The sequence below is a fragment of the Marmota flaviventris genome, chromosome 20 (assembly GCF_047511675.1).
Source record: "Marmota flaviventris isolate mMarFla1 chromosome 20, mMarFla1.hap1, whole genome shotgun sequence".
Taxonomy (NCBI): Eukaryota; Metazoa; Chordata; class Mammalia; order Rodentia; family Sciuridae; genus Marmota; species Marmota flaviventris.
This window is the reverse complement of record NC_092517.1, coordinates 9028065-9052462: the sequence shown is the minus strand read 5'-3', so window position 1 is coordinate 9052462 and position 24398 is coordinate 9028065.

Genomic DNA, 24398 nt, shown 5'->3' with positions numbered 1-24398 from the left:
TGTTATTGCTTGCTTCAGAAAAAAAAAAGATGGTTACATACTATTATGGTTGGGAACAGGGTGGCCCCAGGATGGCTCATGGGGCAAAGCAGGGATGTTCAAAGGTGAAATTGATGAGATTATGAGAGCTGTCACCTATGCAGTGAATTAATCCCTTTGATGGGTTAATCATTTGGATTACTGGGTGGTAACTGTTGACAAGTGGGCTAGAGGAAGTGGGTCATTGGGTGCATTCCCTTGGAGATTGTATCTTGTCCCTGGATTCTTGCTCACTCTCTGGTTCCTGGCTGCCATGAACTAAGAAGCCTTCTTCACCATGCCTCCCACCATGATGTTCTGCCTTACCTTGGACCCAGAATTATGGAGTCAGCTGATCATGGACTGAACCTCTGACCTCCTGAGCCAAAATAAACTTTTCCTCCTCCATTCTGGTCAGGTTATTTTGGCCACAGGAACACAAAGCTGACTAATCATATTTGTAAATAATTATAATCCATGATTAACATTTCCTGCAGAATTGCCTTCTATTGAAATCTTTTACTACATCTTCTTAAGAGAGCATCTCATATTGGACTCTGCAGACAGTCTGCACTTGGGAATCACCTTGAACATCATGCATTAAAGGAGAGTACAAGCCACCTAACATGCAGCCTTGGCTACTCCCGAGTTCGACCTTCCTGAGAAGGAAGTGCATTTAAAGTATCATTGGATGTGCAAGATGACAAATCAAACTAGTGGTTTGTGCTCTTCTGCACCGGGATCCAAATTTACAGTTGTTTCAAATAATGTCATGGAATGGTCCATAAATTCACTAAGGTGACCCAGGAGTGTTGATCTGAATTTACTTTAGCCTCACTTATTGTCACTTAACAGAGTAAACGAGAACTGATGGCTCTTCAAACAGGGATAGTAAATTAGAGTTATAGTGAACACAAATGCCTCATTATGTCTAGTCAAGGTCTATTTCCCTTTTATAGAGCTAAAGGGTGGAAAGCATTGTTTTTAATTTACGAATGAATATGCACAGGAATCTGAGCTCTCCTATTTACATAAAACTGATAGACAATTAATCTTCAGTCAAGTACCCAGAGCAAGTTTAGAAAATGCAAAGCACAACTAAAATTTAAAAAAAAAATCATCCTGAAATATCCAATGTCCTAAACACTAAAATACAATTTTATTAATCTTTTATTATCTCCCAGGTAAACATGGAAAAACAGTTTAATGAGATGATGAGACATTTATGCACTCGGGTTAGATGAATTAATAAATCAATTTGGGTTAAACACTGGAAAAAGGCATTTAAATGTTTGGAGTATCAAAAGGCTCCTTTTAGAGAGTTTCTGAACTTAAGTTTAAATTTTCTTGAAATTCGGGCAGTCAGGTCAACATACTTTAGAAAGGGTTTGTCCACAAGAGTGAGGCATGAGAGAACTTTTTCTGGATGATGGAATTGCTCCCTGTCTTGATTGATATGTTGGAGAGATGTCTACATTTACAAAACATGGAATTTCACATTTAAGATTTGGGTGTGTCACTGTATGTCTTTGTGACTCTGGGTATGATTCTGTTTGATCTCTCTCTCTCTCTCTCTCTCTCTCTCTCTCTCTCTCTCTCAAAGCTCATCTCTTTCTCAGAAAGAGAGATACATTTCTGAAAAATACCCTATAGCTCGATTCATTCCCAGAATGTGGGGACACACATCAATACACTTCTCTATACATACATCACGTTCTAATTGTGTCTTTGTTACTTAAAATCTAAAGAATCCTCATGAAGGTTTCTACTTGAAAACGTCCTGGTTTGGGCAGAGATCACTGTCCTTGTCTGTGAGTGTAAGTGGGACCTATTTGTTCCAGCATCCAGGCGGGACTGAGCTTGCTGACTTCACTCAGCCATTGAATTTTGAGAGAAGGGGATGGTCCAGATGAGTCTGAGGGTGTGGGGTGGAACCCAGTGAGCTTGGGGTGGCGTGGCACTATTGTCCTTGGTAAATCCTGTCTGTGAGAGAATTGATGTGACACTGTTGTCACCCATAAAGACCCCATTTTCAGAGGCTGTTTCCTTCAGCCAGTATGGAACTGCTCATCCCATCCTGGATTTTAGAATGGTGTTAAGGGCTCTCTCCTCCTGCCATTTTATCAAAAGGCTGACCTTAGCGCTACCAGTGGTATAGATAGGACTGTCCTCTGATGTCATAGCTGTAAGTGACTTTTGCAAGAAAAAAAGAAAAGCTTGCTCCAGCCCATGTTACCACTTCTCATTTTCTTTTAAAAGGATTGCTCTTACCTTAGGGGCAAGAAAGACAACAAAGACCTGTAATCTCTTTACAGAAAAAGCACAAGGCAGCAATTCAGTCTTGCCCAGTTTTACCTATTAGCAGCTGCTTTTGTATGTAGGCTGGGGGCCTGTGAGGACAAGAGAAGGGATCAGAGGTGTCCTTGGTATCATGTCTCCAATACTGGCAAGACCGACACAGAGGCAAGGTTTTGCTTCCCTGAATTTGAATAGATAGTTCTTGATTTCTACCCAGAGGAAGCAAACCAAATGCTAGCAAATGCCGACCGCAGGATAACAGGTCTGGATGCTTCTCGCCCATCAACATGACAGCAGTGATCCCAAAGTGTGGGGTTTGCAGCCTGTAGGGCCCCTGAGGGTGGGGAATGTTTCCATTTTTGTCCAGAGGGGGCATCAGATATCTTTTGGAGGATGTCCGAGAAATTAACTAATGAACCTGAAGGTCATGCATAGCCTAGCATAGAGTTTAACAGATACCCTCTATATCCGCACCTGTTAGCGATATGTTTAAAATCTAAATATGAGACACAGTTTTCTTTGGCCTCATCCCATCTCTCTTTTCTTTCTCTTCTCTCACGTTGACAAGGGCTTCAAGGATTTCTTCATGCTGTATGGCAAAGTCCATCAGGACCACTGGGGACAGGTTGGGGCAGTAGAGGACCAGGGCTTAACTAGAGCAAAATGGGGAATGATCCAGGATAAAGGCTGGTCTCACAGCTAAAGAAGAAGGTGTGATCGAAACAATGGGTGCGAGTTTATAGAATAGGGGAGCTATCAGGATAGAGAAGAAATGGAGATGAACCCCAAAATCAAAGCCTTAGAGAAAGAAGGTCAGATCAAACAGCAGGTAGGAAATCAGAGAGAAAAGGTAGCACTTCTAAGAACCTTCCTTGTATTGGAAGTTAGAAAACCCATGTTCACATCTCACTGCTTCTACTTAAAATTAAGTAATAGTAGGTAAATTAATTTCCTTCTCTGTGAAGCATGGATTATAGACCTACCACTGTTTTTAAGGACTAAATAACATATATAAGGTTATTTTTTAGAACGTCTGGCACAGAGTAAAGACATTTGGGATGATGATAATCACGATGATGCTTGAATACATGAATCTGTAGGCGGTTAAAAATTAATCATGGAGGACATAGTGGCTTGCTAGGGGAGAGATCAGTTTTAAGGGTGTCTCCTCTTTGTGTTCTCTAGCTTTGTAATGGGTAGACTTTACAGAAAAGACCCTGGAAATTCCATCTGAGCTACTCTTTCCCATCCAGCCTTTGGCTTCTTCAAAGTGCCCCCCATTCTTTTGGCCCTCTGCCTCTTGAGCCCCTGGATTGTCTCATGTATTTTTTCCCCAGCAAAATGATCACTGCCTCAGTACAGATATTCTGAGGGATAAGGATAGGGACAGCATTATCCTGTTTAATTCGTGAACTCAAATAAGCCTTCCGTCCTTCTAATGATGCTTTGCTTTGTTTTTAGAAGACGTGCGTTGGTCTGGATACCCTCCTTATTTTGACTGTCAGTGAGATAAAGTGACAAGTTCCAGATAGTACGGGGGAAATATTTTAGTGAAGGAGGTTAAAGTCGTAGCCCACATATTTACAGCCAACCGAGCTTTTGCAACTTTCCCTTCTAAATGTTCTGGGCAAACAGCTGAACATTTTTTTATGACAACCTCCCTCCCAAATTATTATGAAGTCAGAGACATCTGTGCGTCTTTAGACTCAGGCTGCCAAATCTCACAGCTAATTATAAGTTAATTTGTGATTGCAAAGTTAGCCCCATGTGAGGCAAGACGAAAGGTGACTTTAGAAAGCAGTTCTTCTTTGGTGACTAGCACACTATCTAATGTCACCGGGAACCTCTCTAAAACTCACAGTTTAACTGATTAATTGCAGATATGAACCATTCATCTTGATCACCGTATGAAGTTGTCTATGAAAAGATCCATAGATTTATGCTGCAAGAAGTAAGAAATAAGCACTTGGCATTTTAAGCTCCTGGACTTCAGCACCATGGACAGAGGTGAGACCATTCTTGTGTGATTCTACTTTCCTTTTTTTCAAAAAAAAATTTAATTTGTTTTAATTAGTTAGTCATGACAGTAGGGTGCATTTATGCACATTGATATGTCATATATAGGTGGGGTATAATTTCTCATTTTTCTGAGTGTACATGTTGCAGAATCATATTGGTCATGCAGTCACATATATACAGAAAGCAATAATGTGTGTTTCCCTTTACTACCCTTCCTATCCCCACATCCCCTCCCCTCCTTTCACTTCCCTCTACCTAATCTAAGGTAACTCTTGTTCTTTTCCCATGCTCCCCCCTTATTGTGAATTAGCATCCACATCTTAGAGAAAACATTCAGCCTTTGGTTTGGGGGGATTGGCTTATTTTGCTTAGCATGATAGTCTCCAACTCCATCCATTTACTGGCAAACGCCATAATTTCATTCTTCTTTAAAGCAGAGTAATATTCCATTTATTACATAGTAAGAAAACATTTCACTATTGACACCAAAACAGGCTTGTAGACCAATGGTACAGAATAGAGGACACAGAGACAAACCCACATAAATACAGTTATCTCATACTAGACAAAGGTGCCAAAAACATTCACTGGAGAAATAATAGCTTATTCAACAAATGGTGCTGGCAAAACTGGAAATATATATGTAACAAAATGAAATTAAACCTCTCTCTCTCCTTTTCTTTTGCTTTCTTTCAAATGATTGCTCTACATATGACTTGGCTGTGCATACTCTGTATACTGCAAAGTATTTGGTTATTATGTAAAGTGACCTACTTGATCTTGTTATTTTCTCCTTTTGAAACCATTTTTTTTTCTATTTTCTTGATAACACATTTATTCTATGCACTTTCTGAGACCTTTCTGAAGTGTAGTTAAATGTGTCTGTCATGACAAAGGCCGTTGAATGTGTCCCTATTTTCCCCTTTAGAAAACCAGTTCCTTATATCAAGAACTGCCCTCTTTCTTAACTCAATGTATTTGTTATAGAACTCTGACTTTTTTTTAGTCATCAACAGAAAAATCATTACCCAAGAAGTTGCAAAAGAAGATTCTAAATCTGCCTTGAGTATTTGACAATTTGTGTGAATATATTTTCGTGATTCTTTGCTGGGAAGGGATATTCTGCCTTCAGATTTCTATAATAATTGGTTCGCACATCCTCGTGATATTTATTAATAGATTGTATTAATATGGAAGACCCTGGACGGTTATGGATTTCATACAGCCACTTTTACCACTTGCCGATGACCCTGAGAGTTGATTACAGGCTTTGATTTTAGGGTTTTGCTGAGGCAGAAATTGAGATTGAGCCCATGGGCAAGCTGAGGTGTGCGAACAAGTCATGTTGGGTAATTCTTGCTCACTGCCTGACACCCACATCTCAATATGCTTATATTATTCTTTCCTCCCTGACTATATGGTAATTCCTCTGTCATGATTGAAATCTTTGCTTCTTTGTGAAAAACAAAATGAGAATAAATCAGAGAAAAATCTTCGATAAATCTGAAAAGGTTAACAGACATGGTGAAGATATGCAGAAAGAATGCCAAAATGGAACTCCATTCCGGAGGAATTCAGAAACCTGTACTAACTCCCATTCACAAACGGATTTTCAGAGATAAGGACATGCAGAATTATAGGAATTTAACCCAGGAGTGGAAGGCATATTTCAATTCTGGTGCCAACTCTGTTTTGTGAGGCTCTCCATTTCCTGGGTTAGGCCGTATGTTAGAATTACTTGTATTTTTTTTTTCTTGCCTTCTCCCCTACCACCATGCAAAAGTAAATTACAAAATCAATGTAGAAGCTATAGTCAGCGGTTCATCCAATATCCACATCTGTTGTTCCTGCTTCCTAACAGGGAGATCTTTCCCTAAAGATCTGTATCCTTGGGCTCTGGATATGGATCCTGGTTATTCTAGACCAACTCCTAGTGTTCCTCCAGAAATCCATTCTTGGTCCAGAGCATCTACAGTAAAATGACCCCACCAAAGAAGGAGAAAGACTTATGCCCCGTAATGAAGGAATTTCTCTCTCTGGTGATCCTTCTTCTCCCTCCTTACCTTCTCTCTTTCCCTAGCTCCCTCAAGTCCCCTCCTTGTTTGCATTTGAACTTATACTCTAGATATTAAGATGGGAGCACATAGTCCTACTCCTCACTAATGGCCACCTTGTAACCCAGGGAGGAGCCTGCTTTGGGGTAGCTCTCACGTTGAGTGTGTCAGAGTCGAGAACAGAAAGAACTTTCTCTGTAGTGATGTAAAAGAGCCACATACTGGATCTCTCTCTCTCTCTCTCTCTCTCTCTCTCTCTCTCTCTCTCTCTCATATACAACTCCCCCCAACAAAAAAAAAAAGAACAAATCAACCCTGATCTTACTAGATTTTAGTTATGTGAATAATTATATGACTTTTAAACTTATATGAGCCTGGACAGCATATTTTGCTTCTATCTAACATAAGTTTCCCAATGATACTTGTTAAAGGTAGGAACTTTATCATTTTCGTATACACCGCAGTGCTGTGTATGCAAAAGTAGGTGCATATAAGATCTCTAAAAATCTTCATAAGTACATCGAATTATTTATGGAGAAACTTAATGCTTCTTTCACCAAGCCTTTGAAAAACTCCCCCTTCATACTGTCATACCTGATACTAATGCTTCTTGAGGGGCGTACTGGGGATTGAACTCAGGGGCACTTGACCACTGAGGCCTATCCCAAATCCATTTTTGTATTTTCTTTAGAGACAGGGTCTCACTGAGCACCTCATCATTGCGGAGGCTGGCTTTGAACTCGAGATCCTCTAGTCTCAGCCTCCTGAGCCTCACTGGGAGTACAGACGTGCACCCCCAGGCCCAGCACCTTATAATAATCTTCTTGGCTAGTTTTCCCAAAGAATCTAGCACATTTTGTGTTGTGTTAGGTTTGAATTGGTTTAAAGCAAGCACCATGAGGATAAGAAACTTAGCCGAAATTTAGTGGCAGATGTGAAAAAAAATTTTTAATCCGATAATTCTGTGTAATGACACACGGAGGTGTTGATTTTCATTGTGGTTTTGCCCACACAATACCCAAGAAGTCTATAAGTCTGTGAAGTTCAATTACAGAAATGATCAATTCACCAGAAAAAAAGGAGTAAAACCACGTATTTGACTGGATTGACCAGCCATTTCTATTGAAATAGCACATTTACAATTTCCGTGGGCATGAAATTGGCTGGCTGTTTTTTTTTTCCTGATGAAAAAGAAAAGATTTTACAAAATTGAATCAATCAACTCTCCTTGTATTTTGAAGATGCAGTCTCATGCAGCATTTGAACTCCAGTGCTCGGCTTTTAAGCATGGTAAAACTAAAAGCTTTTGAAGTCCAGAAGGAGAACAGAAAGGGAATATATCTGAAGATAGAATGCATGAAACTTTCCCAGAACTAATGAAAAAAAGATAGCTGTGTGTGTGTGTGTATGTGTGTGTGTGTGTGTGTACCCACGCACAGGGGATGGAACCCAGGGCTTCACACATACTAGGCAAGTGCTCTAACTCTGCGCCACACACCCAGCCTCAAACACAGCTTCTTACACATTCAAGATCTTATTACCGAGATCTGTTCATGCAGATCCTTGAAAGATGCAGATGACCTGTTCATGCAGACCATCTTTAAAGAACTATTCAAGACCAAGACCAGGCTAGGAAGCTTTTACCCAGAGGAGCCCATGAAAAAAAAACTACTAAAAAGTATTCAAGGAATCCAGAAGTCAGAGGAGTAATTGTACATGTCACATCTGCGCCATGAGGTAAGAGTCAAAGTAGAAATAGAAATCTTTTTTATTAGGAGGCAGAAAATCATGAGATTGGAATGTAGTATTCAGTAAAGGTGCTTTTAATAATATAAACCTAAAAGAGGCCCATTCCTAGGGTGTTTGAAGGTGCTTCATTCTTGGGTTGGACTTTCTTCCTATTTAAACTTGACCTCCCCTAAATTCTCATGTCAAGTGTTTTTGCCATCTCTGATTCCCTTTTCTCCTCTACCATCTCTGATAAAGAGGTATTCCTCTTCCATTCCATATAGGCCCTCAACTATCTGTTCATTTCATTCTTTTGTAAGGATCATGAGCCATAAGTTTTCACAAACCAGGTAAATAAACAAAATGGCGGTGATGGGCATGAGGTATTTGTGGGGACCATGAGGAAATGGGAAGTGTATGCCCTACTCAAAATTTGAATAAGTCCATGCTGGTAAGTGTGCATATCTACAGGCTACATTGGGCTCAGGGATCAGCCTTTGTGTCTTTTGCTTCTTAGATTTTAATGTTACTCTCTCTCCTTTCTACGTCTGCCCATGAAACTCTTCCATAATAGAATCTTCCTATAATCACTGAACGACATCTCCCTTCATGGCCATGTCTGATCTCACTGTTCTTACTTTTATGGTATCTTTCTTTTATTCACGGCTATCATTAAATTTAATTTTAAAATATTTGAGACATACAGAGAAGTACTAAAATCCATACAACTCTCTCCCTCTGCCTACAGTATACACAGTGGATACTAATGTTTTTTTCCAAGTTTGATTCCTGTAAGAGTTTCCTCTGAGAAATGAACTTGGAGTTCAATCCCTATTTTTCTCTTTCCCTTCTTAGAATTCATTACTAATTTGAAGTTCATGTACAGCATTCCAATTTTATGAAAAATATTTGAATTTTTGTAATGTAGTCATAAACAACATATGGTGAAGTTCGATGCTTTTGTCATCTAGATAACACATTTATTCGCATTGAATGTATGCTACTGAGACTTTCACGATTGTGTTTCTTTTGTATTTGTAATTTCTATATCCAGAGCTTTGGTGAATTTCTTTTCATATCACCACCTGGTTTTGCATATGAGACATTCACATGGCTCTTGAGTTGAAGGGTTGATAGTTTTTAAGTTCTCCTGGTTATCAGCTGTATATAAAAATACCCAGTTGTTACATCTTTAGCAACAACTGATATTAACTGACTTATACAGTTTTACTAATGTTATTGGATGTGAAATGCTATCTTGCTGTTTTATTTTATATTTTATCACTAATAGGTAAATTGGGCAAGTGTTCCAATTTATATTAGCCAAAGTTCCTTTTTCATGAATTGTATATTAATAGTCAATTTCCTCCCCGTTGTGTGTGTGTGTGTGTGTGTGTGCGTGTGCGTGTGTGTTCTGATTTGTCAAACCATGTATACCTTAACTCTGCTAGCATCATTTGTCTTAGGAACCTCACTTTATTTTTATAATTTACTTTCCTCTTACATAAAATAGGAACAGTAATAGTAACTACATGTTGTGAGGACTGAGTGGGTTTTTATATGAAGGGCTTTTGGAATAGTGTATGGCACATACCAGGAATCACATACATTTTTTGCTACCATATTATTTTTTAATTATTATTACTAAACCTTAGTTGTCTCGATGTTAAAAGTAATTTCCCTAGTCAATGGTTTGTGATTTAACCATATTTCATTGTAACTTTTTCATACACAAAATTTCTATTTTCATGAAGGCCAATACCCTTTAGGGTTTGTACTTTTTGTGCCTCGGTAAGAAAGTGTCCTATTCTGTTTTAGTCAGCTTTTTTTTCGCTGCTGTGACTGAAAGATCTGACCAGAACGATTGTAAAGGAGGAAAAGTCTATTTGGGGGCTCACAGTTAGAGAGGTCTTAGTTTATAGACAGCTGTCTCCATTCCTCGGGACTTCAGGTGAGGCAGGACATCATGGCGGAAGAGTGTGGTGGAGGGCAGCAGCTCACATGGTGATCAGGAAGCAGAAAGAGACTTCTCTTGCTAAATATAAAATATCTACTTCAAAGGCACACCCCCAATGCCCACCTCTTTCAACCACACTCTACCCACCCTCAGTTACCACTCAGTTAATGCCATCAGAGGATTAATTCAATGATTGGGTTGAGACTCTTATTACCCAAATCATTTCTCCTATAAAGGTTCTTGCATTGTCTCACACATGAGTTTGGGGGAGACACCTCACATCCAAACCATAACATCTCCCCAGGCTCAGGTAACAACTATTCTCTCAGGTTCTCTGAGATTTAACATTTGTAGATTCCACCTATGATTGAGATCTTGTGGTGGTGTCTCTCCTTGACTGGCCTATTTGAGTGGATGTCCTATAGGTTCATCTATGTGGTAGGGAGATGGGGAGAGGCTGAACCACAGGTGCAGAGACACCCTTAGGGGTAATAAGTACTGCTTCTCTATCCAGCAGATGACCATAGAGAATCCTAATGCAGTGTATATTTCAAACAGCAGAAAGAGAGGATTTTAAATAGTCTCACAACAGAGAAATGATAGCTGTTCAAGGTGATGGAGGTACTAATTGCCCTGATTTGGTTATACAACATGTACCTGTATTGCAACGTCACACGGTACCTCATACATATGTACAATTATTATGTGTCAACAAAATAATATGTTCTCTAGCCTGATATAAAATATTATCTTGTGTTTTCTTGTAACTTGCTTGCATTTGATCTTTCTCGCTAATTGCAATCTCTCTGGAAATGTGAACCAAGGGCTCTAATTGTGTTGTTCTCCACCCAAGGAGCAAACACCCTGGGCCTCATTTGTTGGGGGGCTCTTCCTTTCCCACTGATAAGCTCTGCCTGCCTCCTCTATCGCACCATGTTCTCATTTATATTTGGGATTATTCTAAATCTCTGTACTTTGTGCCATTGATCTGTCTGTTCTTATAACTTTTCAGTCCTTGATCTTTGCAATCTTCTTGTAGCTTCAAGAAAACCTTCTCCTCTGTTGGTACTCTTGAAAGCTCCTCTGCTTTCTAAGTGACAATCCTTATGGATGCAGGTTCCATGAATCCACAAACCATTTATATTTTCTGTGTGCTCACAATCTTTGCCTGCCCCTCCGAAAGGCTCAAATATCTGTTGAAACCAATTTTAATAAAGAACATGTCTATTGAAAATATGTAGTGTGTATGACTCTTTAAAACGGTACATAGCTTATTGGATGCCTGGGGAAGGTTTAAAAGAAAGAAATAACTTTATTTGGTATTAGAAATTAAATATCTCAAAATGACCATGTCATTTTTCTTGTTTAGGGCAAACTGAACCAATCTATTTCACAGTACTGCATTCCCATTTCTTTCTGGACAGAAAAGAATATATCATATTTTTTCACAGATTTGAGTCTGCCGTTGGATTGATTTGTTGCCATGACTTTAAAATTCCATTAAGAAAGGAGTCAGAAAATAGTGAATTAATTTGAAATCCTTTGTTGATATGGATGAAGTGAGAAACGTACTTATAAAACCATTAATCACGCTTTAAAATATACTTGGACGTGAATCAGAAGACAGATGTAATAACTGTATTTTCATTTTGCTATCCCCTTAAAGGTCTGGGCACTTTGGAAAGTCTTGTTTAAGTCTTGGTGAATTTTGCCAGATTTTTTTCCCATTTCTTTTATTTTGATAAATATATCTTGTCATAGAGCCATCTGGGCCACCATGAAAAGTAGATTGTTACTTAAAATGTTAAGTCTGCACCTAGTTTAAATGGATACAAAAATTGAAAAATATAACAATAAAGCACGGAATCATACACTGGGTGAAATAGGACTCTTAACATTGAAAAATGCTCTCTGAAATCTCAGCCTCCTCTTAGTTATTCCAAACTTTCTACTAGAGTCCAAAGCCATCCTCAACATAAAAAAAAGGCTTTAAGGTAACATTTGATTGGTATTTAACTGGAGTAAAAAACAAAGTGGGGGATCTGTGATATTTATCAATGCCGCAGAAGTACTATTCTTGATTTATTGCTTTAACATATGAGTAATTTTTCTGGCACATTCGTGCTAGTTCAGTTACCTGAGAGTGAAGCTGGAATCCAGTTTACGACCAAGGGGTTCAAAGAACATTTTTAATTTAGCAATTCAACATTCAGCCTCTATCCTTAATTTCAAATTTTTAAAAGAGAAAACTTGCTGAGTATCATAGAATACTGAATAGAAACAAAGACTGAGTATCTTACTAACTGGCATTCCTATTTAAATCAAGAACAAGGCTGATAGGGTCATGACTCATTATTAGCCAACACCATTTTGCAAGTTGGTGTTAATTCCGTAAGATAGATGTGGCATACATGGGGCAGGTATTCGGAGGGAGAGAACATTTATTAGTACTAGCAGATGATGTGGTCATATGATTCTCGGCTGAGGAAGTTCCATTAAAACTAATAAGAAAATTCAGGAAGGTCGCTACATTCCATACCAACACCATGAAAGAAGGAGTCATTTCCCTTCGTATTAGCAGGAGCCAGTTAGAAATTGAAATGGGGGAAAAAAATCATTCCCAGTAGAAGAAAATTTGAGAGACCTAAAAATACATTTAACAGGAAAGGGTGGAAGCCTAGTTAAAAGCAAAGCATAAAATTTGAAGGCTACCAAGTGAGACTTGAAATGAAAAGAGGTACTCTGAAATCATCATTTCAATCCTTTTCAAATTAATGTGTGAATTTACCATGAATGTTTGCCAAATCACTGCTGGCATGGCTGTGTCAAAACCTGGTAGAAAGTGGATCTCACAACACTGAAAGCTTACATCTTTCCAGTGGCAAGGCTGCGACTGCCATCTTCTATGTTGGCTTGTCAGAGACTGCAAAAAGCCACATCACAACCAAAAGAGATTTAAATCTGCAGGAGTATTTTCCCAGCAAACAATCAGTTGCTTTTAATTGTAAGGTGAATATCCGTTATGTGCTTTGGTTTTATCTAATAAAAAAAGAAATCTCTAGTTTCTTCAGATAATTGGAATAGGAATAGCTTTAAATAACTAGATATAGATTAATTTTGTTTCCTAAGGGAATAGTACATGCATGATATCTTGAATTTAATCTATAGGTTTTCCTCCTTGTATTCAATTTTATATTTCTAGTTAAAATTTGGGGTCCCAAAGCTGGAATTATGCCTCATAATTACCTAGTGAAAAATTTCCTCATGTCTTACCTGGTACCTGGAATTCTGTGCCTACACACAGGAGATATTTAGTAAATGCTTTTGGACTAAATGCATTTGATATAAGTATCTAGTGTAGAGGGAAGGCACCAGTTCTTTTGTGGTTTTTATCTTAGATCCCGTTACCTCACTGAATTCTCATCATGGATCGATAGTGATTTTTAATAGCATCTATCTGAAATACTAAACCAAATATTCAGTGTTGCTATGATCACTTGACTTGGGCTGGTTGAATCTCAACTCAAATCTGGGTTCATACGCCAAGACTCGCGATGGTGCACTGAGCCAGGAGAGTAGAAGGAGGCTCATTGTCACATACAGGGGCTCTCAGGAGAGCAAGACAGGCTCCCTAGCAGTTCTGAAAATGGCTTGAGAGAGCAGAGAAGGGACACTGGCTTGGGGATGTATGGGGGTCACGTGTCGGGGCTGGGTGAACTTTCCCTATGAGGTTAAAGATGCATCCCCTTTCTTATGAGTTTGCCTAGATACGAAAGGAAAGACCTTTTTTTGGGGGGAAAAAAAGAAAAGACTGTTTTTCTGTGTGTCCAAGTAAGGTATGAAAGCCGAAGCAAGACACAGGGAGCCTGAGTTGTCAATAAGCAAACAACCAAAACCGAGTCAGACTCTTGATCACCAAAGTATTTTTTATACAGCGTGCAAAAGCAAAATTTCTACTTATGCAACCAGCTATTCCTCGTGATAGGTAGTGAAAGGCATAAGCATTCTTTGCTCTTGGTATTCTAAGGCACCGGACTAAAGCACTACTGCTCAGCTTAGTGGGGAAAACTTGTGGTGCCTAGGCAGATTCACCATCTAGCTGACAGCTAACTTTTTAACTTTGGAAAGCATTTCACACCTCTGAGCCTCTTTTATGTATTTATTCATTTATTTGTTTATTTTTGTCCTAGAAATGCTACTACCTCATGAAATAGTAGGCATTTACATAGATAATATGTGTAAGACACTTAGTTTCCAGCATGGTATGTGTCAAATGATAAGTAAGTGTGATTTTATTATTAATAATATTAGTATTGTTCATATTGGTATTAATATTAGTGCTAATACTAATATTATTAGTATCGATAATAATATTAATATCATTATTAGTATCAATAATAATATTGATGTCATTAATATTAGTCATTAATGTTAGTATCAATACTACTATTAATATCACTGATAATAGTCTTAATGCTAGTATTAATACCATTAATATTTATATTGATACTAGTATTAATATCATTAATATTACTATTCAGAAATGATATAGAAAATAAGACAAATATTAAGAGAATAGGATCTGAATAAACAGAAGATCTCATCCCTGAAAAACATCGGGCCTCTCAAATTATATATACATGTAATGCATTTCCAATCAGAATCTGAATCAGTTTGGGGAAATACACTTATGTCAGAGGTGATATTTGAAAGTATCTGAGAAGTGTCAAAAATAGGGGAAATAATTAATAGAAAGTTCCATATAAATTATTAAAAATAGATATGCATATGCATATATATAGAGAGAGATGATAGATATGTAAACTAGAAAGAGAAGGGGGGAAAAAGAATGGGAGTCCTTGGGGGGAAGGAATTTAAAAAGGGGTGAGTTCATGAAAATAGAAGGGAGATCAATAGTAAAGGCAAGGAATAGGGGAATAGGGAAAGACTGGGGAACAAAATCTACCAAATCATGCTACGTCCATGCACAATTATACCACCAAGAATCTTGCAAATATGGCATCATGAGTCCCACTATCATGCATAATGATAATGTACCAATAAAAAATAAAATCTTCTGAACACTTAATATGTATTCGTTATATTCAAAATCTGGCACCAGTAACTCAACGTAGTTGAACGGACTAGCTGGGGCTTTGAACCCAGATTTGAATGTAATTTTTCATATCATCTGCTTCCTTGGTAATCTGATGTATTTCATTTCATACATTTAAAAAGATTTAAGAGGAGGAGTGTTCTGAAGACTTTATCAGACCAAAGGGATATGTGGCACAGTGAAATGAAATTAAACGTTTAAAGAACCGTCCGGAATTACCACGTAGAAATTGATAAAGGAATTAGCAGTCTGTTGCTGCAAGACAGATTACCTGAGGCTTTGCGTCCTACGACATGAGCATTCATTGTGCCTGCTTCTGGGGGCTGGCAAGCCAGGCATAGTTTAACTGGGTCCTTTGTCTCAAGGTCCCTCACAAAGGCTGAGGTCTCATCTCAGTGCTTGTGGGCTGGACTCTATTTCTCTTGGGCTCCTGACCTGAGCATAAGCCTTACTGCTTCTCTGGCCATTGGCCAGCGGTCACCTTCAGCTCCCTGATGAGGCCACATGGACCTCATCAAAGGGCAACCTGCTCTTCAGAATATGCAACAGGGAAAGGACCACCAAGAGGGACTGCCTGCTGAATGTTGTCTTCGATAAACACGTCACTTAGCTCAGCCAATGTTCAATCAGTGGAATTATACAAGAAACGATTATCAGAAGGTAGACCTCAGTGGGAACCATTTTAGAGGCTGCCTACCCTTTCGAGTAAGCAAGATACATTATTCAGTACAAAGGTTTGGGACACTAGGCTATGAAATTGAAATAGTAGAAAGCTATAGTCCCTGTCCTAGGTCATATGTAAAAACAAGTCGTAGACAAAAGAAAATATATGAATCTAAGGAGTAACACTCTTTAGATGTCAAGGAAAAAATGTGAAAGAGTAGTAAGTTTAGAACATGATATCCTCCAGTTCTATTCATTTTTCTGCAAATAGAGAGGTCTCAACTGAATAACTTAATAATGCATCTCATGGTTTTAAGGAAAAAAAAAAAAAGAATGAACCAAACCCCAAATCCATAGAAGGAAAGAAAGAGTAAAGATCAGAGCAGAAATAAATTAGAAACTAAAGGGGTACAATATAAAGAATCAATGAAAAAGAATTGATTCTTGGAAAAGATAAACAAAACTGACAAACTCTTAGCTAAAGTAATCCTAAGGAAGAAAAGACCCAAATAAGAAAAATCACAGATAAAAGCAGAATCCACTAATATCTCAGACATCCAAAGGATTATTAGTTTTAAAACTATGTGCTAGTAAATTGGGAAATCTAGAAGACATGGAGAAACTTCTGTGCACACACGATCTGCCAAAGTAGAAGCAAGAAGAAATAAAGAAACCTACATAGACCAATAGCAAAGCCACGAGATTGAGTTGGTAAGAAGTCTCTCTGCAAAGAAAAAGCTCAGGGTTGCATGATTTCATTGTCCCAGGCACCAAAATTTAGAGAAAATATCTATTAATCCATCTGCTTATGTCCAGGGTCATATGCTGCTTCATAGATGATGCCACCAGTGAGTGATAGCTTCTAGCCCCCAAGGGCAAGGCTCTGCACTCACCAGCTGCCCTTAAGGTAGGTCATTTCTCTGACCTCTTTAGTCTCTGCTCTCAAGGCCAACGATGTTTATCTCCAAGACAGCACATCCCCTGAAGTCCTCCAACTTCGGAGTAATGTCCTGTGAATGGGACACATGTGTGCCCTCCCCCAAATACACAAATTCTCATCTCCCCATTTGAACCTTGGGGGTCAGGAAATCCCGGCATGCCCAGTAACCTCCATCAGGAATAGGAAAAGATGGCACTTGTCATGTTCCCTGACTGTTTTAGTCAGCTGCTGTGACTAAAGGATCTGACCAGAACAACTGTAAAAGAGGAAAAATGTATTTGAAGGCTCACAGTTTCAGAGGTCTTAGTCCATAGAAGGCTGGGTCCATGCCTTGGGGCTCAAGATGAGGCAGAACATCATGGCAGAGTGTGTGGCAGAGGGAAGCAGCTCACGTCATGGTGATCAAGAAGCAGAGAGAAAAATTCCACTCTCCAGAGACAAATATACACCCCAAAGTCATGACCTAATTCCCACCTCCTCCAGCCACACCCCACTTCAGTTACCACTCAGTGAATCCCTATCAGGGGATTAAACCACTGATTGGGTTAAGACTCTCACAACCCAATCATTTCTCCTTTGAACCTTCTTGCATTGTCTCACACGTGAGCTTTTAGGGGACATCTAAACCATAACACTGACCCAAAGGACAAAATCATCTAAAAAAATTTCTACCTGAATTACTCCTCTAGTTTAGAAAAGTGTCATATGAGACGCAGATTAACCAACCTAGGCAGGGAATGTGATGAAGGATTCAGGGGCAGAGCTGACTTTGACCTCGGGTTTTGGCAGCTTCCAGGATCCTAAGGCTGGGAGCAAGCCGGCTATGTTGTTAAGAGCTGGCCATGTGTGCATTTTCTATTTACATGAAACAGAAAGGAAAAGTAGGTCAGGAATGCTCTGTTGAAATCTTTAGCATCTCTGCCTCATTTACCCAAGGAGCTGAAATGCAGGCTGTCATTTTTCTCTGACACTTTGCACTGTTTAGTCCTTCATCACAAAGACCTGTGGGCAGCCAGGTGCCCGGTGGGCAGGCCACTGCTCTCTAAAGCTCACAGTTTAGCTGAGCATAGTGGTGCACACACCCGTAGTGCAGGCAGCTGGGGAGGCTGATGCAGGAGGAACGTGAGTTCAAAGCCAGCCTCAGCAACTTAGCCAGGCCCTAGGCAATTTAGCAAGACCCTGTCAAAATAAAAGATAAAAAGTGGATGTGTCTCAGTGATTAGGTGCCCCTGGGTTTAATCCCTGGTACAAAAAATAAAATAAAAAAGAACTCACCGTTTTAAAAGGTCTTTGATGAAGTCAGCAGCAGCATCATCTCTAGGACCTGAAAATAAACCCGAGTCTTGTTTCTTCGACAGCTGTGTGGAAATATGCTGGCTGGAAGCTTCCGCCCACTTATAACCAGCAGTAGATGCCTCTGGCACAAAGACAGGAGCTATGAATGAGGCCTTAGAACTAAAATAAGTGGAGAATGGTGCATTCTATGCATTGGAGATAATCAAATAAGAATTAAATATTGAGAGCACAAAGGAATTATAAAATTCCAATTCGAGGGTTGAAATCCGCAACTGCAAAGGCTGATGATAAGAATCACCTGTGATTTCCATCTGGAGTCTATGAGACTATTCCATTTGCCCTCTTGGTTGTCAGTCATCTCACACCCTCACATGGCTGAGTGCTCCTCTGGAACTGTCTCAGTATAGGCAAGTGGCTTTACCTTTCTGGCCCAAACCTTAAATTCTTCATCTTTAAAACTACAAGACCTGAACAACTTAAGATGCAAGATTTCCTCTATCATGTGGTTCTGCAAAGGTAAGCATCTTCTTTTTCATTATCATTATTTCTAAAATATATCCCGAGTGTTAATCTGAGCTGTGCCGACATTTCCTTTGATAGCACAATGTGCACGTTCAGACACCAGGAGGAGGAATAATGACGGCATCTTAAAGAAGTCCAAGTTTTGTAGTGTGGTGTGTTGATGGAAAAATGCACTCAGTCTGATCTTCCTTCTCTATCACTGGTCTGAGGATCTCAGGAAGGCACCCTGGTGACCAGACCTGGGGCAGCAGCCAAAGCAGGAAATAAAAAAAAAAAAAAAAAAAAAAAAATGGGAATATCCTTTCTCAGAACATTGATCTGAATTGCCTGCCAAATGCCTTGTGATTTCCTATTGTATCTCATAGCCAGCCTGGCCAGATAGGTAAACATAACTTCTAGTGGTATTAATTAATTAAATGTTCTCCAACACCAATAGCATAAAGATGGTGGAAGATTGGGCTTCTCTCTGAGCTGCTTACATGAGCAATTCTACTGAACTCTGCAATTGTACACTGTACACTTACTTGTCCCAAGCCCTGACTCGGGTACATCACATAGTTAAGGGAAGAGATAGGAAAGCCCAGGGCCAGTTCAGATGACCATGGAAGGTTCTGGTTAGTTCAGCATCAGTGGAAGTTGGGGAAGTAATGGGATGGGAATGTCACCTGGACAGCAAAGGGGGTAGTCCCACTGAAGCTCTAATTCCAGGTCTCAGGAAAAGGTACTGCTAACACTAAGGGTAGGAGAATCCAGGTTAAGGTGATGTGGAGCCCATGAAAGCTGTTGCAATTTAGCAGTGAGCCCAGAGCTTTGTCTCCTGTACCAGCCACATTTTAGACCAAGATGGCTTGTGTTTTCCTCTCTGACCTTCTACACCCCACTCAGCCTTGAAGTGGCCTTCCTGGGACCCCAGGTCCACAGGCACTTTCTATCACTCCTTCCCAGTATCTTTGGTCATCTACTGACCCCCTACTGATGGCTTGTGAATTGCTTTGGTAGCTCAGGTTAGTACACATGTTTAGTGCTTAGTTATTACGTTGTGGGGCTGGTTGCTCAGAAAACGCACCAAGTCCCAGTTTTGTTCAAATGGAAGAGTCTTTATTTAGCTTCCTGGCGAGCGACTGCCCCCCACCCCAGGACCCATAAACTGTCTTTGCAAGGAACAGCCCTGAGCTCAAGCATTTTAGGATATTTAAAGGCAAAAACCACATCTGGGTTGACGTAGCTACAAGCAAGCAGGTACAGAAACTGGATTGGGCAGTGAGTGAGAAAATGCAATGGGAACATTGGTATTTCCCAGGGGACTTTCCGGGTTGGCATGGCGGCAAAAGGAAGTGGGTCAAAATGACCCTAGTTGAGTACAGTTAGAGAATGGTTACTAATGTCTAGACAATCAATCTCTGACATTGCCCCAGAAAAGTGGAAACCAAAGAGAACAATGTTACATTGTATAAGAATTGCTATTTTGTGTTTCCAAGTATGCTATGCTGGGTAACTATTAATGGGTACAGAGGTGGGGCCTTCCCACGGGAGAAGCATTTCTTACATGATGTGGAGTCTCAGGGTAAAATGGAGTCTGTTTGGTCATTGCCCATATAGCCTGGCCCATAACAATTATTATTGGTTGCGTGTATTTAAGTTCTGTCTAAGGAGATTGTCGACTTCTTAAAGGCAAAAATTATTCTTGTAATTTTCTGTAGCTTCCCATAGTTTTGAGGACACCACGGAATCCCCGGTAGACATAGTTGGGTTCATGACAGTAAGTGTAATAATCCACTGTGGATAAACTCAAGTTAACGTATGAGTCTCTGGGAGAAAACTCCATCATCTCCCATGTTAACGTGTTTTGACATAATGATCAACCATAATGATAGAATCAAACTTTGGCCAAAATTCAAACTTTCATTTATCAGCATGATTTAGAATATAATAGTGAGGACAACTGATTTCTAACTTGAATCCACATTCTCCAGTTAGAACACTGGGATGTCCTTAGTTTCTGAGAATGCAAAATTCCTTAAAGTTTGAGTCAAAGTAGAGCCTAGCTTTTATCTTGCCTTCTCCTATCTTCTATAAGGAGCCTCTCTACTTAGCTGTTAAAAAAGAAGAAAGTAAGTTTCGGTCTAGGAAGACATTTTCTAAGGACCTCTGTTCTTTTCTGGGAACACCTTTGAAAAACGGTAACATTTTCAATATTAATTTTCTTTGAAATGATAAAAAAAACCTTAAATATCACATCTTTCAAATAAAAGTGGAGATGGTGCTCTGGAAATTATCCCTTTCCAAGGCCCTTCTTCTCTCTTTTCTAGCTGATTTTTAAGGTCCATCTCAAAAACCATTCTCTACAGACTCTTGGTAGCCATGACAGATTCTCTGTGACGTGAATTAATTGCGGTGGCCATGTCTCTCAGATGGTCCAGGGACACACGTTGATAGGTTAAGTCACATTCTGTTGGAAGTGACCTAATGGCTGACTCCCCTCAGGATGCCTCTAGAGAATTGCATGTTGAAATCTCAGACATCATTTATACCTGCATGGAGAAGACGCGGCACAAAAGAGCCTTCAAGACATTGGGGAAGCACATGGTAGATCACAGTTTTACAGAGTGTCCCTCTAGCCCTTATTCACAGAGCCCCATGGGGGTGGCCACAAAGCAAGCAGGTCTTAGCATCTGCAGAACCATCCTGTCACCCTCAGCAAAGCCACCTGTGTGGACATGGAGCCCAAACTCCCAGCGACAGGAACAGGCCTGAGCCTGCCTGTTCCAGACCTCTCTGTAAGCCCTTACCCAGAGGAAGTGACTCCTAAGTGTGTAATAAGCTTTTTACCTTAAAGCATTTGTTGCCACACTCCAGCTATTTTAACAAGAACTATCATTTCACACACCGGTGTCCCCCAAATGGGATAGGATTGGTCCTGCATTTACATGGAAAGAGCTCACAGCTCATAAGCTCATAATGGATTCCCATATTAAAACATTTGCTTCACTGGTTGGGCAATGGCGGTCTGCGCCATCGTTTTATACACTGTTGTCTTGGAAACGTGATGGTGTCCGTGGAGCATTTACTGCATCTACTCAGAGACCCATCCTTGCGCTCCATGTAATAGGACGTGAGTGAGATGGGTATGTGCCTTCACCAAGAGTTGACTTATAATGGATTTTTAACAACACTGCCTGACTGTGTCCAGGGAAAAGCCCTCCTGTGCTCTTACAGTCCTGGTACGCCTGATTCTCTCGTGTCCTCTGAGGTCAGATCAACGATTTGCACAAGATCCTTTGGAAGGTATTATAGAAATGAAATGTCCTTCCCACAAACTGAGATGAGGCGTGTTGAGTTTTGGGGAGATCATGCATAATCTGATAGTTGTTCATAGATGAGATAAGTGATGCTTAGAATTCTAGTTTGTGTTGCTCAATTTCTACTCTATGCCACACAGCTCACATTCATGCCCTTCAACAAACCTAGGAGGAAAGTGATAATACTGTGACTCTCCAGTTAGTAAGGTCATTTCTTTAGAACTAAGATTTAAACCAAAGTCTGTCTCCTCTGTTGCGTTGCCTGTAGCTGTTGATGTTTTAAAACACCCGTTCCTTGCAGAATAGAGTCTAAAAGGTAATCCCTCTGAAAGGAGGAGATGCCATTTAAATTCTCGTAGAGCAAACGTCATTGAAATGGCATTCAGACAACCTGATTCGGCTCTTGATTGACAGTGTCATCTTGGACATGTCACTCAGCCTCTCATACTTCCCCGCCTAGTCCCATATTATCCTCTTACATAAGTTGGATTCGATGATCTTTAAGTTGGCTCCAACCTCTGCGAATTCTATAGGGTGATTTTAGTTGAGTCTTTCTGATGCATCTTTTAACTCATCGGGTTCCTAAAAGAAGGCTTTGGAAAGAAAGAGACTGTGTTGGATTTGGCTTCACGTGTCCTATTCTAGCAGGGGTTTCCCTTGGCCCATTCCCCCCATGGTACAGAGCCTTAGTTCTTGATGGTGGGAGGACACTCCCCAGCCCCCACGGCCTGGTGTGTTGGAGCTCACGTGGTATATCTCTGCTTTCTGAACCACTTTATGTCATCCTGGTCTTTGTGTGTGTGTGAGTAAAGTGAGTGTTTGAATTATTCTCCTCTATTGCCTACGATATGTTTTAGGTAATTTTTTTTTCCTGTCTGTCTCTCCCAAAAGTATGTAAGAAGTTCCACACAGACATAGGTTCTTGAGAGTCTTGTTAAGTGCTGTCTCTCTAGTACACAGAGCAATGCTTGGAACATCGTAAGCATTCAATAAAGATTTAAACATGGAATGCTCAGGTCATAGTAGCTGTGGCTCCCTATGGTCTCATCCTTGAAAAATATCCAGTCAGGGATGAGGGTAGGACTCAATGGTAGAAGGTTTGCCTAGCATATGTGAGATCCTAGGTTCCACTTCTAGCACTGGAAAAAAAAAATCAAGTCCCTCAAGGCACCCTAAATCAGAATAAGAGCTGAGAAAGAGTCAACACCTTCTCAATATTATATATAATGTGAGTAAAAATCATCTTTAGTTAACTTCACTGGTTTTGTATTTTCTTTAAAGTAAAACGGCATCTATGTTAGTCAGCTCTCCGTTACTGTGACAAAATGCCTCAGAGAATCAACCTAAAATTAAGACGGGCTTATTTTGACTCATAGTTTCAGAATTTTAGTTCATGGTTGCCTGGCCCTGTTGTTTCTGGACCTGTGGCAGTACAGTTCATGATGGCAGGGAGCATGTGAACGAGGAACTGCTCACCTCATGGTGGCCAGAAAGCAAATATGTGAAACAGGAAGGGACTCAGGTCCCAATACTCCCTCTTCCAGCTGATCATGTTCCCTCCCAGTAGGCTCCATCTCTTGATGGTTCCACTACCTCCCAGTGGAGCTACTCTGGGGACCAAGTCTTTAACCCATGTGCCTTTGGGGAATATTCCAGATACAAATTTACCCTTACAAGGGAAATACTATTGGTGATAAACTTCCTGGTCCACTTGTCTGACTGAACTACGGCCCTTATGCCCTATTCCATGGAAATTCTGCAGGTGCTACTGTGAAACACGATTTATCTCCTATTTATAATTAATCTTGAGAGGAGAAAGGGGCATTGAGGAGGGTGGACCCCTGCTCTCTACCACTCTCATACTAAGCGTTTGAGTGAAAGAATGTATAAAACTCAGTTTCTTTTCCTGGGGTAATTTATTGAAAAAAACTTAGTTCAAACAAAAACATGACCCTTTATTTTCCTTCCTTGACACTTGAAGCGGTTGGCAAGGTCATTTCTACCTAAAGTGGAGAAAGCGTCTATATTCTCAGACCACTATGTGCTCAGCATTCAATAAAAAAAAAAATGGTCTCTGTGAACTTCTTCTCACAGGGTGAACTCTAAATCACACTTGTTCCAAGTGAGAAATTATCTTCTTGAAAAATGAAGGATAAGAGACCTCTGGGCTTTATAAAAATTTTCAAGGGCTTTAGGTGGATAATAAAAGGGTACATCCTACGTGTCCTCGGTGGTCGGTCCCTCCCCAACTAACTTATAAAATGAGAAAGATGACCCCAAATCTTAGACTGAGTTGGGAGAATGAATCGACCGTTATATTTCCTAATAAAATCGTTGAAGTTCTACAGACATTCAATCATTAAAATTTGCTGAGTTGACCAGAAAATATATAAAAATCTGCCCCCGATACACGTCACCCATTTGCGATAACAGAATAGTTAGTTTATTACAAGACCTTTTTCTGCTTTATCAAGGACTTTATAATCTT